Source organism: Lissotriton helveticus, chromosome 1_1, assembly GCF_964261635.1.
Source record: "Lissotriton helveticus chromosome 1_1, aLisHel1.1, whole genome shotgun sequence".
Classification (NCBI taxonomy): domain Eukaryota; kingdom Metazoa; phylum Chordata; class Amphibia; order Caudata; family Salamandridae; genus Lissotriton; species Lissotriton helveticus.
Genome location: NC_136057.1, coordinates 248892003 through 248910360, shown reverse-complemented (window position 1 = coordinate 248910360; position 18358 = coordinate 248892003). Strand labels below are relative to the sequence as shown.

General features: G+C 46.4%; 1 long non-coding RNA gene across 1 annotated transcript; it reads left to right on the top strand.

Annotated features, from left to right (window-relative positions):
* Nucleotides 1-5629: 5629 nt before the first annotated feature.
* Nucleotides 5630-15652, top strand: LOC144789949 (uncharacterized). Its single transcript, XR_013602239.1, has 2 exons — nucleotides 5630-5764; nucleotides 14959-15652. It is a non-coding gene; the product is annotated as an uncharacterized LOC144789949 (long non-coding RNA).
* Nucleotides 15653-18358: the final 2706 nt, after the last annotated feature.

The following is an 18358-nucleotide window of genomic DNA, read 5'->3' as shown; positions in this document are numbered from 1 at the left end:
CACCCTGAGCTTTGGATGTGGATTGCTGTCTCTTGGCTGAGGGTTTTTATCAAGGTCAAGGACACCAAAGAGGTTTTGGAAATTGCAACCTTCCTCCAGCCATGAGCATGTTTGACGGGTCGTGAGTATTGTTGATTGTGCGTGTCGGGAATCTTCCTGTCTATAATGTGCAGGTTGTCGTGTGCTGATTGTGCGTTGTGCCAATGGTTTGGTGGCAGTGAGATCTTACAAACTTCGACTGACCTATATGAGTTAGTCTGAACAGTTATGGGGCGCATAACGGTGAGCTTGTAAGTGCCTTTCTGGTTTCTGTATGTAGATCGTTTTCTTTTTGGTGGAGGTGGGGGGCTCTGCATGTAAAGTCATGCTTTGTGATTTTCTAACAGTCCTCACGAGTGCAGTCAGAAGGGCACTGTATTTAGGTTTCTGCATTGGGGGGGCATATGTGTGTGCACAAACTCATGTAAACATGTGTAGTGCCTCAAGTTTTAGTTAAGGTGAGCATGTTATTCTTTTCCTGACCCTTGCATGTTCCTGTCAGAGCTGGCTCCTTAGGAAAGAGAGGAGAGCATATTGACAGCATCCGGTACAGGGCTGAAGACCACAGTCTTTTTGGGGAATGATGGGCTATTGAGATTAAGGCTCTATTTTATTTGGTCTCCTGGGTGAGTTTCTGTTGTTGCAAGTAGAAGCCATTTCTGGACTTTCCTGCTGAGGAAAAGATAATGAACAAGGGTGGACTGGGTGCAGGATCTTATCACTGATGGCAATGAGAGGGCAATCTTCTGCCTACAGGGCGCACATATTCCTTCAGTAAAATCTTTGAGGGAACAAAAAGTCAGTCTGACTTCTTGGCTGATGGGGAAGAGAAATAGTCTTGTTTATGATGATATTGCCCCACTCCCCAGCAGACAAGTGTTTTCTGTCTGGACATACAAGCTTTTAATGCAGGAAGGACTGAAAAGACGCAGGATTGTAATAGCCACCGTAGCAGAGAGAAACTTTGTTTGAGTAGACCCTTCTTGCTTTGCAAGAAATCTTGTGCCCAACTCAGATATATAAATGTGTTTGAAAACCTACGTTTCTGATCTAATTGACCTTTATTGTGGTTGTCAGAAATTCACAAGTGGATTCCCGTGGGTAGAGGGGTGGTAAATGCATTCAGTAGTGTGGATTTCTCCACAAGTGCAGAAAAAAATCTGCAGGTGCAGCTTTCTCAGCATACGCTTGGAAAAGATTGAAACCCCCTAAAAACATAAAAGTAAGTTCAAGTGGAAATCTAAATCTCCACCCATACATTTACTTTTTTATTTGTAAATAGGGCCATTATTATGGGCTGGGGTGAAAAGAATTCTGTATCCAAGTGGAATGTCCACATCTTCTCCACAGAGAAAGTATTTACTCCCTTCCTACATTACATGAACCTCAGGGGTGTATCAATTACTTTCCCGCCTGGTAAAAGGACGCTCCTGTTCTTCGCAGGTCTAAGTTTCATTAGTGGAAAGGAACCTGGAAAATGCTTGTGAAGGTAAACACGAGTTTGTGGCTGTTTGCAGACCACCCAGGAACACCACATTTCTTGCCCCAGCTTTACTCCAATGAACATTCTGCTCAACTGGGTGATTTTCATCAGAGTTCACCTGATGAGCTGGTAGATGTGTCTACTGATACCAATCCTGTGAATCAGGAGAAGGGAATTTCCAGCCGAAGATCGCTTTCTACGCTAATAAGTCTAACTTATGTCTTCAAAAAAGTTCATGACTCAGGACTCCGTGTCGCTGGAGCCAATGTGAAGCCGCTGCTGGAAAGGAACATCTCTGCCTCAATTCAACTAACTCATGTCTGAAAATTGTGGACTAAGGTTTTCCAAATAACTTTTCATTTGATCTCAAATGAAGCTGTTGTCACTGGTCATGAGTGAAGCTAGCAGGGCAGTTGCCTAAGGGCAAAGCTTGTGTTTTCATAGACTCCTTTCCATGTATTGTATTGTATTGTAATTGCATTTATATAGCGCTTACTACCTCTGACGAGGCGTCAAAGCGCTTTTTCGGCGGGTAGCACGCTACTCCGGGACCCATAGAGGATTAGTGTTGAATTAGTGTAGTGAAACATGCACGTACATTTTAATTGTGGATAGGTTTGTCAGTTATTTAGATTTGGAATGATAGCAGAAGGATAGAGGAGGACAAAGGTTTGTATTTATTTATCGCTCGCTTGTTGACGCATGCTATTCAGGAAGCCTATAAAGGATTAGTGATGAATTATTATGGTGAAATATGAGGTAATTTCAGTGGTGTTCAGAATCTGCAGATTCATTGAATCTGGGCCTGGAGTCATGGGGTCACTGATAATACTGATGGGTGGAATTCAACCCGCAGTTACCACCCTGGGCGGAATACCGCCACTTGTGACCAGGGAGTAAGAAGTTTCAAATACGTGGTATGATGAGCTATAGGAAACACATTGTCAAATTCTAGTTGGGGGAGCATCGTTTACCACAGGATCATCATTCAATGCAAGGGGATAGCCATAAAATTGCCCCACCCCATTTGAGCTTTATCCCTAAACACTCCGAGCATGCAAAGCAAGCCAACCTGACCCCACTCAGGAAGGCTCCCTTCAACCTTTCATCCATTGTTCAATCCTCTTACCCTTCAATCTATTAATTTATTCCTCTGGCCATCTCTTCTCCTTTCCATCCAACCATCATTTCATCCTATATCCATTCATCTGGTTTTTGGACAGGCTAAACGATCTTGCCCCGGAAGTAACATCTCGCCCGACACCGAAACGGGTCTCCGCGCCTTGGTTTACCGCTGCACTGTCGGCTACGCGGCAGCAGTGCAAGGTAGCCGAAAGAGCTTGGCGGGCACAATATGACACTGTTGCCAAGCTGACCTATAAAACGGTGGTCAAGGCTTATCACCGGGACATTCGCCTGGAAAAAAAAGCGTATCTAGCCAGGAGAATTGACGCTGCTTCCAACTCCTGCAAGGAGATATTCTCCATCGTGAGAGAATTCACCTCACCTTGGTCGAACACTTCGGACCAAAAACCATCTGGTACCTGGGCTGCGGATCTTGCTGACTTCTTTACGAGCAAGATCCAACGCATCCAGGAGTCATTCCTGGTACCAACGTCTGTGGGTCAAATTGAACGTGACATCATCACACTGCCACAGGCGGGGCCTAGGGCGACGTTGAGTGTGTTTCCTCCAATCTCTGCTCCGGACTCCCTGGCTCTAATGGGCAATTTAAAATCGGGTTCTCCCCTTGACCCATGCCCGGCTAAATTTCTAGCGAAAGTCGCGGATGTGATCAACCCGTTGGCTAATCCGCTTTTGAATCTTTCGTTGAGGCTAGGTGAGGTCCCGCAAACCTGGAAGCAGGCGATGGTGATTCCCTTGCTAAAAAAATCTGGCCTAGACCCGAAGGCCCCAGTCAATTATAGGCCCATCTCCCTGCTGCCGGCCCTCATGAAGATTCTGGAAAAGCACGTTCAAGGCGTGCTTTCCAATTTCCTTGAATCTAATGAGATCTTGCACGCCACCCAATCGGGCTTTCGTCCCCATCTTAGCACGGAGACTGCGCTCCTGGAGGTTTCGGAAACCATTAAGGGGGTTCTGGACTCTGGGGGCAAAGTCATGCTGGTGATGTTAGACCTGTCGGCGGCTTTCGACACCGTTCCCCATGATGGTCTTCTCGCAAGACTTCGCGAGATAGGCATACGGGGGACGGTGTTCGACTGGTTTTCCTCCTTTCTTGCCGACCGCCGGCAAACGATCTGGGCCCCGCCTGATTCCGCCGTGATGCCGCCTCTGGGAGTCGGGGTCCCTCAGGGCTCTATTTTGAGCCCGACCCTCTTTAACATCATTATGACCCCGTTGGCGGCACTGGTGGAGTCGCATGGTGCCCAGATCGTATCTTATGCGGATGACACCCAGCTCCTCTTCTCTTGTACGAGAGGAGGCGACTTTGATGGGGAGAGTATTCGGGATTGCCTTGGGGCTGTTTTTCATTGGTTCCATCTAAACAGCCTTAAGTGCAATTCCGACAAGTCCGAAGTACTTTTCTTTGGGTGTGACACCGAACCTGACTGGCAGACTTGGTGGCCACGGGATATGTTCCCTCCATCCTGCTCCTCTCAGGTTGCAAAGAATTTAGGGGTGAAGTTGGATAACAGGTTAACCCTGAAATCTCAGATCCTGGGGGTGTCGGGTATGTGCTTTGGCATCCTCAGGATGCTGCGGAGGTTCCTTCCTTTGTTATCCGTGGAACATAGGACGCTGACAGTTCAGGCTCTGATTGGGTCCAGGTTGGATTATTCCAACATTCTCTACCTGGGCCTTCCAGAGTACTTGCTGCAGCGCCTTCAAGTGGTGCAGAACGCCGCGGCCAGGGCAATCTTCGGCCTTAGTAGGCGCTCCAGTGCCTCGGGCTTGCTGGTAACGTTACATTGGCTGCCCATCCGCAAGAGGATCGCCTTTAAGGCTCTGACCTTGGTCTATAAAGCTCTTCACAAGGGGGGAGCTAAGTACCTCCAAAAGAGACTGGTCTTTTATCATCCGACCAGGTCTCTGAGGTCAGAAGCCCTGCACCTTGCTGTTGTCCCTCGGGTAAAGAAAGCGCGCCTTGGCGGGCGCTCTTTTGGATTGCTGGCATCTCAGCTATGGAACTCCTTGCCGCTGGCCCTGCGGGGAGCCACTAGCTTGCTGGCTTTTAGGAAAGGCCTTAAAACGTGGCTTTTTACTCAGTAGCCGCTCTCTCTTGAACTCCTGGCTCACTGCTCTTTTAGTCTTTCATTTGGTGTTATCTTATTATGTTGCAGCTTGTTTGCCTTCTCCAAGAAAAGCGCCGGGACACTCTTTTTGAGTAGCCGTGCGCTATAAAAATGAATAAATAACATAACATAACATAACATCCATGCCTTTATCACTGTACATTTCCACCCATCCATCCTTTCACCCCCTCATATATCATTTCGCTCCTCCCCATGTGCCCCTTCTTCACCCTCCACACATCCACACTTTCACCTATCAATCCTTTCACTTCCATCCACCTTTTTTACCCTTTCTCTCTATCCTTTCATTCGTTCACCCTTCTTTCACCTTTCCATCCTGCCTTTTGCCTCTTATTTCCTTTCACGGTTCCTTCCTCCTCCCTTTCGTTCTTTCCATTTTCCATCTACCTGTTTTTTTACTCATCCTTCTTTTTCCTCCCTTACCTTTCCCTCCCATGCCCACTTGTTCTATTTCTTGCTCTCTGTGTTTTATCCTCTATTTTTATTATTCTTTCGTTTCTCTTTCTCGCTTTCCTTTGTTCTGCATGCCAGCCCACCACCCACAACCGCATGCATTGTATTGCCCTAGTGTTATTTATTAGCGTTTTGTCTGAAGACGCCCACATATGTCTAATCAGTGTTTTATTGGGAGTGGGACACAGTTCACCAGCCCCTCAGTCTCAGGGGCAGCCCTCGCTCGTGCTGCTTACGGTGTTTACTTTTCGCCTTAATTCACCGTACTTTCCAGAGCATTGCTGTTTGTTATTTTATTTGGATGCCAAGTTATCTCTTTCTCTTTCGCTTTCTGCGCGGTACTTTCCTGACACCAGGCTATAAATAAGGCTGCGCCTCGAGCTCTCACACTCAAAGCACCACTGGAAGCTAAGGCCACGCAGCCCTCGATCCGGAAGTGATCCCTTGACCCCCGAGGACCACCGTCTACCCAGCCGAAGTGATGGTCTGCGCCCCTGCCTTGAAGAACGAGGTGAGTGGCACGAGATCGAAGTGGTAAACAATATGCAGGAAATGTGTGATCTTGGACGCAAGGGGGTGGCGGGCACCAGGGACTCTCTCTCTCTCTCTCCATCATGCTCTCTCTCTTACAACCCATGAGTTGCACGCTATATGTTGTTCTCTACAGTTAATATTCGAGCCCAAGGAAATACTGCAAATCATGTAACCAGTGAGCTGCAGATTACACATAGTCCTTTCATAAATACAGTACTGCTTGTTTATTTTTCTGTGTTCTTCTAGTTCGCCCTTTTCATCTGTTTTCTATTTTATTGTTGCTGTTATGTTTCTTGTGATTTTTCTGGCTAGGCAACGCATGCTCTGTCTCTTCGAGACATATTGTGTACAATTAGGGCCCTATTCACAGAATGAATTTAAGACTCAATCCTAAACGTATTACTATTTTGGTATTCACAGGATGCACTTACTACTTTTGGTATTCACAGAAGTTAGGATTTTGTCTTAAGTTTGTTTTAAGACAAACTTAAGACAGACTTAAGACAGATTTAAGTTAGAATTTTGTCTTAAGTCTGTCTTAAGTCTGTTTTAAGACAAACTTAAGACAAAATCCTAACTTCTGTGAATACCAAAAGTAGTAAGTTCATTCTGTGAATGCCAAAAGTAGTAAGTGCATTCTGTGAATACCAAAAGTAGTAAGTACATTCTGTGAATGCCAAAAGTAGTAAGTGCATTCTGTGAATACCAAAATAGTAGTAGGTTTAGGATTGAGTCTTAAGTTAATTCTGTGAATCGGGCCCCCAGTGCGCTACAGCCAGTCTATAGGCTTACCATTTTCTCGCTTGAACGCTTCTCATGCCTTTGTGTTTAACTCCCTCATATCCTCCTCCCCAGGAGCATGGACCAAGTACTTGTGTCCATCCACTGCTCCTTTTTTTGGAGCTCCTTTTTTATTTGGATTTAAGCATTCCATATGAGTTCTCATGTTTTCACTTGCTCCGTCCCCTCCCACCTGCCCCCTCTTTACACTCTCACCCTCCCACTTCCCTGTTGTTTGAACCAGGTTCGAGTCTCGGTGGTGGATCTGAGTTGAGGTTCACTTACGGTCTTACAGGGTCTAGGGTTAGAATCCCAGGGAAAAGAGCAACGCATAACTTGTGTCTCCTCTTTCTTCCTCCCCAGCCCCTGAAATTGTGGCATGACAGTGGCATGACATTGCACTGCAGCTTCCCCCCTACCCCCACCGCCATATCCTGGAGCACGCTTGCTGACCGCTGGGAGGATGGGGTGTTTGGGTAACTTTGAGGAGAAGATTTTGTGTGACACTGCTTGCACCCATGACAACCACCTTTCTTCAGGCGACCTCCTTGGCTTCCATGCTCTGCAGCCATTACTCGCTCATGGTTGAAAGGATGGTTAACGTTGCTTTGGCCACAAGAAACCCAGGGCTGCCCTTTAGGGCATTGCGACCTGTGCGGCCACACTGGGCACTCACCTGTGGAGAGGAGTACTGACCTCAAGGGGGCGCTATGTTTAGCAATAACTTAAGATTTAAAACCACCTACTGCAGAGTTACTTGTGCATCCAGTTTTGAGGCAGCAGTGAAAATGGCAAGATAACTTGTGATTAATGTTCCTGCTAGAGAGAGCGATCAGTTTTGTCTAGGGACAGTTTTAACTCACCATGAAGTAGCACAGAGGGTTAATATGCCCGCTGCAAAGAAGGCGTACCTTGCAGATCACAGATCTGTATTTTATGTGGATAGCTGAGTGGATTACTGCTTTTCTCACAGAGATTATTTTGCTACTGCAGTTCATGAGATACAACCTTAATACAGAATAGAACAAAGAGCTGCATGGAAACTGCATAAAATAGGTTAGGGCATTATGTTTTTGCCCCCAGTCGTTAATTATATTTTCCTAATGAAGGTAAGAAGGGTACGTTTGGGTAGATATACATTCTTATTAGTAAACCAGCATTTACCAGTGCTTTAAAACAAATGAAATGTATGAGAGAGAGGGGCTATTGAGAGAGGAAGGGCCTGGTGGTACTGAGAGAATCCGGGGAGGAGGTCATGGAGTGGGGGCACCAAAAATAGTTGTTGCACCGGGTGGCATCAGAGCTAAAGCCGGCCTCGAGTAACACCTCGCTTATGGTGTGCCAGGGGTGAATGGCTAATCTGTTCCAGTGTGCAGACTCTTTGGTGGATCCTCGACAAGGGGCTGCATGTCTTGTAAGGCAACAGTGCTGGAGCAGGCATTATGCTTCACTACCATGCAGGTACTCCTACGTCATGCTGCTGATTGTTGCGGCGTTGGCCGGTATCTCGTCTTTCCTGCCTTTCGTTGTGGTCATACAGACATTATAGGGAGGTACAACAGCCTCACAAAACAAAGAAAGCGCGTGCAGCACCGGGTCGTTGACACCCAGTTTGCTGCAGCTGCACTGGGGTTAGCCGTCTTGCTTTGTAAAGCTTGTGAGGACGCTCTCTTTACCTGTAACCAGTGACTCGGGCAGCTATGTTGTACGATGCTCATGGGGAAACTCCAGCACCATTTTGGTGTTTAGCACTTTGCACTTCAAACGTAATTGTGGCCATATTTTGATTATCACCATGTGGCTGCAGTACTAAAAAATCGTTAAAGTGGTTTAAGTTACAATTGTTGCACGCTCTAGGGAGTAGTGATCAATTAATAGTTTCTACGTTTTGACAACACTTGTCTCTGATATTGTTTGTTTTTGCACTTTGATGTAGTGCAAACCTAAACTGAAGGAGCGCTTTAAATTAGCACCAGTCACCTGATCTCAATCAGTTTTTAGGCCCATGGAGGTTGGGCGATTTGGCCAGAATAACAAAATGTTTTCCAGCTCCATCCTCATGCCCGTGCACGCATTCTTTCACAGACTGGGTCGTAACGTAACATAACGTGTATTTGTAAAGCACACATTCTCCCAAGGGTATCTTGTCACTGAATAACAGATGTTTATTGTGCTCATTCTATTAACCTCAGAAGGATGAAAGGCTGAGTGGACCCACCAGGATTTGAACCTGTGACCATGTGGTTGAACACAGGTCCCTACAGTGAATGCATTAGTCAATTGAGCTCCCAGGCCCATTATGCAAAGTCCTGAAGATTTGGTAAACATGTCAGCTTAAGGTGCTCTGCTCTGGGTTGGTCAGTAGAGTCGTAGCGCAGCTACAGGTAGTACTTGAAATGGAAAAATAGAAGTGCAGGTACTCTGTACCAGAGTACCTACTTGTTTCTGAGAAGTGCCAGTAATCTCCAATTAAAGGTATTGTGTCTCTCTTGAGAAGTGCTGGAACTCTCCTTCTCAAAATAAAAAAGTGCAGGTAGTCCGTACCGGACAGTATGGGCCCATTTAATGCACTGGCTACAGGTAAACAAAAAGGTGAAGAATGTAAATAAGATAGTTTTGGATGAGCATAATTGCAAGCTTCTACTAGGCAGAACTGAAGTGTTTTTACCAATGTTCTTGTTGTCGTGTTACATACAATGCCTAAAGTCGATAGGGCCTCATTCATGAAGCCTTACCAGCACTTTTCCACCGCCACAATCTCATCTTTTTGACGTTCCAGTGGTGCAATGTACCACAGCATATTTATAAAGCCACATAATGCCACTTTACGTGGCTTTTCATGGCCTTATAAATATGTGCCCCTTTTACGCAGAAAGCTGCGTGAAAGGGGCTTTTCTATGGGTGTTGTTGTGGGTGTTCCCACAACACCCATGGAACCTGACACATTCCCAGATTTACAAGAAACCTGGGAATGTGTCAGAACCTAACGTGTTAGGGAGGCACAATGAGGAGAAATGTTTTAATTTCTCCTTGTGCATTCCTTTTCTATGTGTGCAGCATTCTGCTGCACTCAGAAAAAACGAATCGCCTGAATTGGTTGATTTTGTGCAGGAAGATTTCCCTTCCTCCACAAAATCAATCATCCACGCAACGCAGGCACCCTTGCACCATGGCGCAAATGTGCCTGCGTTGGCGCACGGAAGCCCATTGTGCGCCGGCGCTGGGGAAAAGGATTCCCTCCTTTGGTCGTCACCTACCCAGTCGGGCTTTAGACAGACTTCCTTTCGTCTCTCCTTGTTGTCTCTTCCCTTATCCTCCCTCTCTCACCTCCCTCTATTTATGTCTCTCCTTCTCTTTTCTCTCAATGTATCGAGACTGAACTATTCTGTCTGATGCCCGATGGATCTACCTGGTTTAGCTATAGGGGAGATGGGCCGTGGATTCCCTCCTAGGTCGTCACCTACCCAGTCGGGCTTTAGACAGACTTCCTTTCGTCTCTCCTTGTTGTCTCTTCCCTTATCCTCCCTTCTCACGTCCCCTGCCCTCTCCACCACTTTTATCTCTCCTTTCCCACCTCTCACAATTGTATTGCCTATTTTTTGATGTATTGTGTAATTGCTGATCTTTTTCTATTACATTGTTGATTCTCTTGTAAAGCGCTCTGATACCTTCGGGTCTAGCCAGCGCTATATAAAACTCTTTAAATAAATAAACAAATAAATAAATAAAGATACGGCGCATTCCTGCAACATTTGCTTTGAGGTAGGGCAGCGCAGCAAGATTACTTATGCTGCTGCCCCGCGCAAAAACCTCATAAATGAGGCCCGGAAATGTGTATGCTCTATGCATACATGACAACAGACCCGACTCAGGTGGGACGCTCCCGATGTTTAAAGCTAAAAATAGCTTCATTGTAGCTGTCTCCCGCCAAAAATGCCAGATGTCAATTGGTAAAGTAGAGTCCACCGATGTTTCTCTTCAAAATCTCACACTTTTTACTTTTAAAATGTTGACGTGTATGATTATGATAAAGGTGAAAAAGATGGTTTCAATGTACAGAAGCAAAGGGCCGCCTCAGAGCGCTTTTTACATGACTTTCAGCCCTGCTGAACAGCAGCCGTGCTGCTATACAGGGTGGCTAAAATACATTGACAAAGCCAATAGCTCTGGCATTGCCGAGAACTACTGGCTTTGCCAATGCCTGTTTCTATTTTGTATTGAACATTCCTAACTCTGTTCCGTTGGTTCTGCACTCTGTGTCTCCTTTCGTTGCACAACATTACGGGCCATATTATCAAGACGGGGCGATAAAATTATCGCCGCTTTATCGGCAGGAAACTGCCGCTAAAGTGTCGATAATGGTCTTGATAATATGCTCTATAGAATTCCAATAGAAATTCAGATTAGACATCTAACCTGGGCTTTTATGGGAATTCTCTAGGGCATATTATCAAGCCCCTTATCGCCACTTTAGCGGTAGTTTCCTGCCCATAAAGCGGCGATAATTTTATCGCCCCCGTCTTGATAATATGCCCCTATGTGCTTTAATGATGTTCGTGTTTATTCCCTCTTTGTAGTTTCCGTTTTTGTCCCATCCAAGCTTGGTCCTCTTCCTGCAGTTGCTTTCAACCCCTTTCCTCCATTTCACCTGTTCTGCAGTTGCTTTCAATCCCTTCCTCCATTTCACCTGTTCTGCAGTTGCCTTCCTCCATTTCACCTGTTCTGCAGTTGCTCGCGCCCGTTGCATTGCCTTCTCTGTGCCCCCTTCTATATCACACCCCCGTGCCTGACCCAGCCGAGCGTGCTGTTCTTCCCGATCTTTAACAGGGTTGTGCCCTTCGCTGCCCTGCCAGGCCTGCCGTCCCCTTGCCCCAGGCCTTGGCGTCCCACACTCATTCATCCGCACTGCATGACGTGTCAAAGGCCCCGATGTAGGTAAAATAGATTTACCGATTTTTAATTACCGAATTTTACCGATTCGGTAATTAAAAATCGGTAAATCTAAGGGGTGGATATGTAGGAACATCCAGATGTTCCTTTTACCGAATCTGTAAATATCTGTATTTACCGATTCGGTAAATACCGACCGGTAAAGCCCCATTCATTCCTATGGGCTTTGAAGCCCATAGGAATGAATGGGGCATTACCGGTCGGTATTTACCGAATCGGTAAATACAGATTTTGACAAGGGTGCAGGGGGTGTCACTTTGACACCCTCTAGCACCCCCAAAAAAGATTCGGGGGCCATGTGGCAGGCATACCTGCCCTAAGGGCAGGTCTGCCTGTCACATGGCACAGGTGAGCATGCACACATGTGCATGCACACCGGAATCGGTATTTTACCATCAAATATATTTGATGGTAAAATACAGATTCGGTAAGGGTTGTGGGACTCAGAAGAGTCCCACCTACATAACAAAATTACCGAATAGGTATAAATACCGATTCGGTATTTCACAGAATCGTTAAATTTACCGATCGGTAAATTTACTGATTCTGTGAAATATGTGGCCCTACATACCATTTACTGAATACCGGTCGGTAACCGGCGAAAATACCGATTTTCGGCCGTTACCGACCGACCTACATCGGGCCCTTAATGTACATGGTTAAAACAAGCATTGGTAAAGCCGATAGGCCTGGCTTGCACAATTGGTGATGTACTTTTTTTCCCTAAGCATATGCAGCATTAAAAGCTTATAAGTAATAAAAAGTGCTGCAGACCATGGGGGGTGGGGGGTGAGGGGGAGGGATGCACATGTAAAACAAGTATGAAAGCTGAATTCGGCCCACCAGCCTTGACACTGAAGTGACGTTTTTTTAAGGGGGATGGGCACACGCACACAAGCAAAATACAAACACAGTGATAAGAGCCATTACCCAAGTAAGTGCGGCCCGTCATGGCTCAGTTTTGTGTAAATCAAGAACCACCACGAGGGCCTGATCCATGCCACATTTTCAGGGAAGCCACGTGGAATACATTAACATGCAGTCAAGTCAGTTAATGAAACATCCTCTTCATAGTTAGTGGTAATCGCCAAAGCCTGGTGGGGACATGACACTCGGGCAACTTATGTTTGCAGGCATTGTAGCCCTGTACAGGGACAAAGACAGGCATGTGAAGAGTGAGTGGGAGAGAGGGTAGCTCTCTCCCAGGAGCAGGGACATAACAAAGGGGTGGAATGCCATCTCCTGGTGCAGGGCAGGAGGCAAACTCTTCTTTAAAGACTCTCCCAGGAGCAGATGAAGAGGAGAATCCCCCAGAAGGACAGTCAGGGACAGGAATCCCTTCCCTGCCCAGAGGTACCGGAGAGGCCTACAGGCACTACGCTACTCTACCTCCCACCAGTCACACCCCCAAGGCACAGAGACCTCACCAGTTCCCTGCAGAATATAGTTGCAGCCATCCCAGGAAGACCCACGCCTGCTTGGTGGGGCTGTGGGTGGCTCCGCCCAGGTCCCTGCTGGAGTGGACAATGTCTTTCGGGCCTCTGCTCTGCTGGGGTGCGAGCTTTGTGTCTGTGCACCCCAGAATAGGTATTGTGCCCTAGCCTGTGTCTGTAGCTGCCTGGCAGAGCGAGAGACACAGATGGAGGGGAGGGGGGGGAGCTAATGTAAGGGGGGATATACACTGATGGAGAAGGCGACACAGGTTGGTGAGGCAACTAGAAGAAAGTGAGACACAGATCAAGTGGGTGACACAAAAGGGCAGCAGACACACAGGTGAAGCGGGAGATGAGAGACACCGAAGACAACTTAGGGGAGACACAGATGGAGGGGAGCGAATATGGTGACAGACCTGGCATGCAGTCCTGCCTCTTGGAACTTTCTGCTGCACTAGAGGCTGCTCCCCGCATGAAGCTCACTCCCACGGGTACCCTCTTCTCTTTGAGTGTGCAGTCTGTCTGCATGCCTGAGAGTGGTGGACTGGCTTCACTAGATCCTGGCCTTCAAGGTGGCCTTAGGGGAGAAGGGAGAAGGGCCGACACTCAATCCTTGTCTGCGCATGGATGAAGCACCCAGTGCCCGCTGCGTGGTTATTGATCCATAGTGGCCATGTACTCATTCTTAAGGGAGAAGCAAACGGGTCGCCTGGTGATTGGGTCTCTGGGGACTCCACATCTAGATGTTGGAGAAGTAGGGATCCTGATGTGCTAGGGTTATCCGTAAAAGTCGCTGTTTGTGGGCTGTTCATTACCGCCCTCGTCTGCCCAAGGATGAGGCCAGGCCAGTCTGTCCTCACCTTGGACTTATGGCCACTTTCCACCCTGGGTATCATCTAGAGTTGGAAGCTGGCTTCTGTAGTGTGACCAAAGAGAAGGTTAGAGCAGATGCGTTGAGGTGGGCCACCTATAACTAACTGTTGGTTTCAGCTTGTGCAGGGCACCCTCCTGGTCCCGAATAGCTAATGCCGCTTCGTCTGTAGAGAGCAGTCCCAGGTGACCGGATGGGAGCATCGTTCAGGTTTCTCTGCCCTGGTGGGGCGGGTTGTTGCTTTCTTGCTCTAGAATCTGAAGGCGGCGGATGGAGAAGGGGCTGATGTTACCCCAGCACTGCCCTGTTTCTGCGTTAAGTCCAAGTGGTAAACCAGTAGTAGACCAGAAGATGAGTTTTTGGCACAGCATTTTTGATTTATTGCATCTGTTTTGGTTCATGTGTTTACTAATTTAGGAGCCCCAAGGAGATCCATCTGTGAACATAACTATTGCCTAATAGTATAGGCTTGTATTTCTCCATTCTTTGGATAATTGATTAAAATATTTAGGTTCTGCAAAATATAGATCCTCTGGGAGATTTGGAGCTAGAAACCGGTACCTGCAGTGATGAGTAGGAGAGCAGCATTCTAAGAGGAGATGCAAAGATGGAGGGTGAGACACAGGTGAAGGAGAGACAAGTCTAGAGGTGCTGGCACTGATAAGAATAGATATGTTGGAGATCTGTTGAGTGAGGCAGATGGAAGGGGAGAGCGTTAGATGGCTGTGCAATTACATTTCCACATACCGCTGCATTACTAAATGTTGCTTTATTATCTTTATTATACTTTGTTCATGTATTTTTCTTTACACATATTTCTCTGAAGGGCTCTGGTGCTTGGAAGTGATTGTTCACTATGAAGAAAACTGGTACCTTCAAGAGAATGTGAGCAGATAATACAGGGCATACGTGAAATGCTGGCACTGTTCTTGGGACGAGGAGAGTCGTTGAATGCTGGGGATGCATGGTCCATACTGCCAGTAGATGTTTGAGAGCCCTTAGGATGAATTGTGGGAAAACGGAAAGAGAGAACACAGAAGATAGACTCCATCTTGATTCGATAGAGGGTTTAGGTGCTGCTACAGTCGGCTGGTCCATCTAGGCGTTCACTGATGATGGTTTCTTCTCTTCCACCAGGTACACCTTGAGAAGAGATGTGTTCCTAAGCAAGCTCCCTTCTCTCTGCCAGACTTCAATGGCCACCACTGTGGGATGACTGCTTCATCGCCGAGATGGCTCTTGTCCTGCTCGCTGCCCCTGCAACCCACCCCCGCCTGTGCCCCACCTGCGGCTGCACCAACCGTCTTCAGTCGCAACATACAGGACATCAACAAAGGCATCCTCAGAGATGCAAACCTGAGGGGACAGGACCCGGAGAAGCTGTATGGCAGCCGGGACGTAGAGCCCAGAGGAACTGCCCCATAGGCGATTCCGAGAATCACCAAACACCGAACCACCCAAGCAACCTCTAGCCAACTACACAAAATCACAAGAATGTGCTTGGCCTATGGAGTTACTATCAATGTCACTGCTTCACCTTAGATGTTCTTCAAGAGCTAAGGGCAATCATGGAGTTACACAGCCAAAGTATAGACCCGGCATGATCAATAGTCAATCAATATTTGAACTACCGTCCGTCGATTCCACTGCTTGCTTTCTCCGAAGTATCGCTCTAATTCTTTTAGTTATGTAAACAGTGTGTAAATAAAGACAATTCCTTTTTGTATGCATCTAATGTTTATAGTGAAATATAAATAGAGTGGATAATGAAAGACATGTATCCATACTGTCCAATTTTGCTGTGTTGAAAATAAAACCTGAAACACACCAATGCCTGTGTCTCTGCAAACGGTGCAGGGCATGCTTTGAGATCAGCATGTGTAGATGAGCAGATCCTTCCTTGATCATTCAGCCAATCAATCAGTAGATTTGTAGAGCGCTACTTGTCACCTGTGAGGGTATCCAGGCACTTCAGGAAACTTGAATTCTTTTTTTGGGGTGGAATTCTACCGAAGTCTTGGTTCCTGCTTTATCCTTTACATATTTACCACATGTATGATATGCATGTATGTATATGGCACTTATATGTCACAATCATAGCCGAAAAGCAGCAGGGCACTGCATATTCAAAGGCAAAGACACAGTCATCATGTCACTGGAGAGGTAGCTGGTTTCTAAGATTGAAAGTCGGAAAGAAGTGTATCTTCACCCATTCTTGAATTGGAAAGGGTATAAGTGTCCTGATAGATATATGGATGTCTATCTATGGATGGTGCCAGTCATGCTTTGTAGATGATCCAGTTAGTTTTAAAGATGATGTTGGCCAGCAAAGAGACTCCATGGAGGTCCATCAGGATGGGTGTGATGTGGTCATATTTCTTCAGGCCCTTGAAGAAGCATGGAGGATGCCCTTTAGGGTGGCAAGTGTTGAGATCGGAAAGGCATGGAACAGGGCATGCCCACCATCCAGAATTGAAATTTTGAGTGCTTGAACTGCATTTCTAAGTCACTTTACTTTTTGGGATGAATAGTTTCACTTTCTTTAGTACTGTTATTTTTATTATTAACCTGGCATATCCATACTGAGACAAGAAAGAGAAGACTTCTTCTTATGCGAATTCTGGTAAAAAAAAAAAAATGAATTGCCTGATTGGCTGGCCTGAAAGCTATAGAGGGCTTGTGAAAACAAACAAATTCCAGGGCATATGTACAAGGCCCATGCGCCACTGGAGCATCACTTTTTTTAACGCTCCAGTGGCACACAGCGCGGAGCCATATTTACAAGGCCACACAAAGCCACCCCGCATGGCTTTTCATGGCCTTGTAAATATGGCCCTCTTTCACACATTACTCTGCATGAAAGGGCATTCTATGGGTGTTGCTATTGGTGTTCCCACACAATGCCCATGGATTCTGATGCATTCCCAGATTTACAAGGTTTCGTAAATCTGGGAATGTGTCCGGGTCTAACACCTCTCCAAGGGAGGCATTAAAGTGACTCAACGAGGAAATATACCTTTATTTCTCCTCATTTTTTGCTCCTTCTATTTGTGCTGCATTTTGAGGAAAACACCATCAATGATTGTATTTGTGAAGGAAGGTGTCCCTTCCTGCACAAAAACAATCATCCCTGCAATGCAGGCACCCTTGCACCATTGTGCAAGGGTGCCTGCATTGGAGCCAGACAGCCAATGTGCGCCAGTGAAGAGGAAAGCACAAGGATGCCTCGTATTGCTGTAAATACAACGCATCCCCGCACTTACCTAATGACGCAGCTCAGCACAGCACGATGGACTGCAGTGCTGGGCCGCGTCACTGTCTAGTAAATATACCTCTCTAGTCTTAAGAGCCAAATGTCCAGTGAGATGAACTGCTGAATGCACATTTCAGACCAGTTTGAAGGGGGCTCTCTGCAAATGGGTAGCCCTTGGAGAGAATTAGCTAATGGATACAGATGCTCTGACAGGAAGGTTGCATATCATGCACTCTGCCATATTGTGAATGCTTTGCAGGTGTGTAAAAAGCAAATCTGTCATACCTACCTATAAAGCATTGCCATAATGAAGCTGGCTAGCAATAAGTGCCTACATTATAGCTTTACACCAGTGTACCAGATTTCAATTGAAGAATGATGCCAAATCAGCTCCTGCAAACAGCATTGACTTGGTCTTTCATTGAAAGGGATGCATCAATCGGATATCCCAAGTTCTTAACTGATTATTTGGGCTTTGGGTAGGTCCCAGAGAAACTGCCCACCAAGGGTCTTTTCAAACACAGTTAGCCTTCCCAAATCATATGATCTCCATTTCATCACCATTAAGCTTTAAGCAGTGGGACTGCAACTAGTCAGCTATTGCCGTAAGGCATGCCAAAGCATTCTCTCTTGTATATCCACAGTTTTAATCAATGGAGACAATTATCTGGGTGTCATCTGAGTAAGATGGAATATGGAACCCCTAAACTCTACCGATATTAGCCAAAGGAGTCATATAGACATTGAAGAGCATAGGACTTGGACACGATCCCTGGGGGCCACCACACTTGATCACCACTGGGTTAGACCTACAGCTAGGAAGATGAACAGACTGAAATTAGCTGAACAACTTCAGAGTATTTGGGTGCAGTCCACTGTCCTGTATTGTTTGCAGTAGTTAATAGTGAAAGACTGTATCAAAAGCAGCAAACAGGTCCAGGTGGAGGAGGGCAGCTGATTTGCCCTTATCCACAAGGAGCCTAATATAGTCAGTTTCTGCCAGCTACCTTGATTCTGTGCTGTTATTTGCTCTAAGTCCTGCTCAGGAGAACTCCATTAGAGTACCAAATATTTAGTAAACTTGGTACTAATCTGTTTTTCCAGGACAATCACGGTATAGGGAAGAGGGGAAATAGGATGACAGCCATATTTGCATTGTCAGCTCCAGCTTTTTTCATCAGAGGCCACAGCTGAGCATGTTTCCAGTCTGAGAGATACTCCGCATTCCTAAGAGAGCTATTAAAAGACTATTTTAGATGAGAACTCCAAACTAAGGCAATGCAT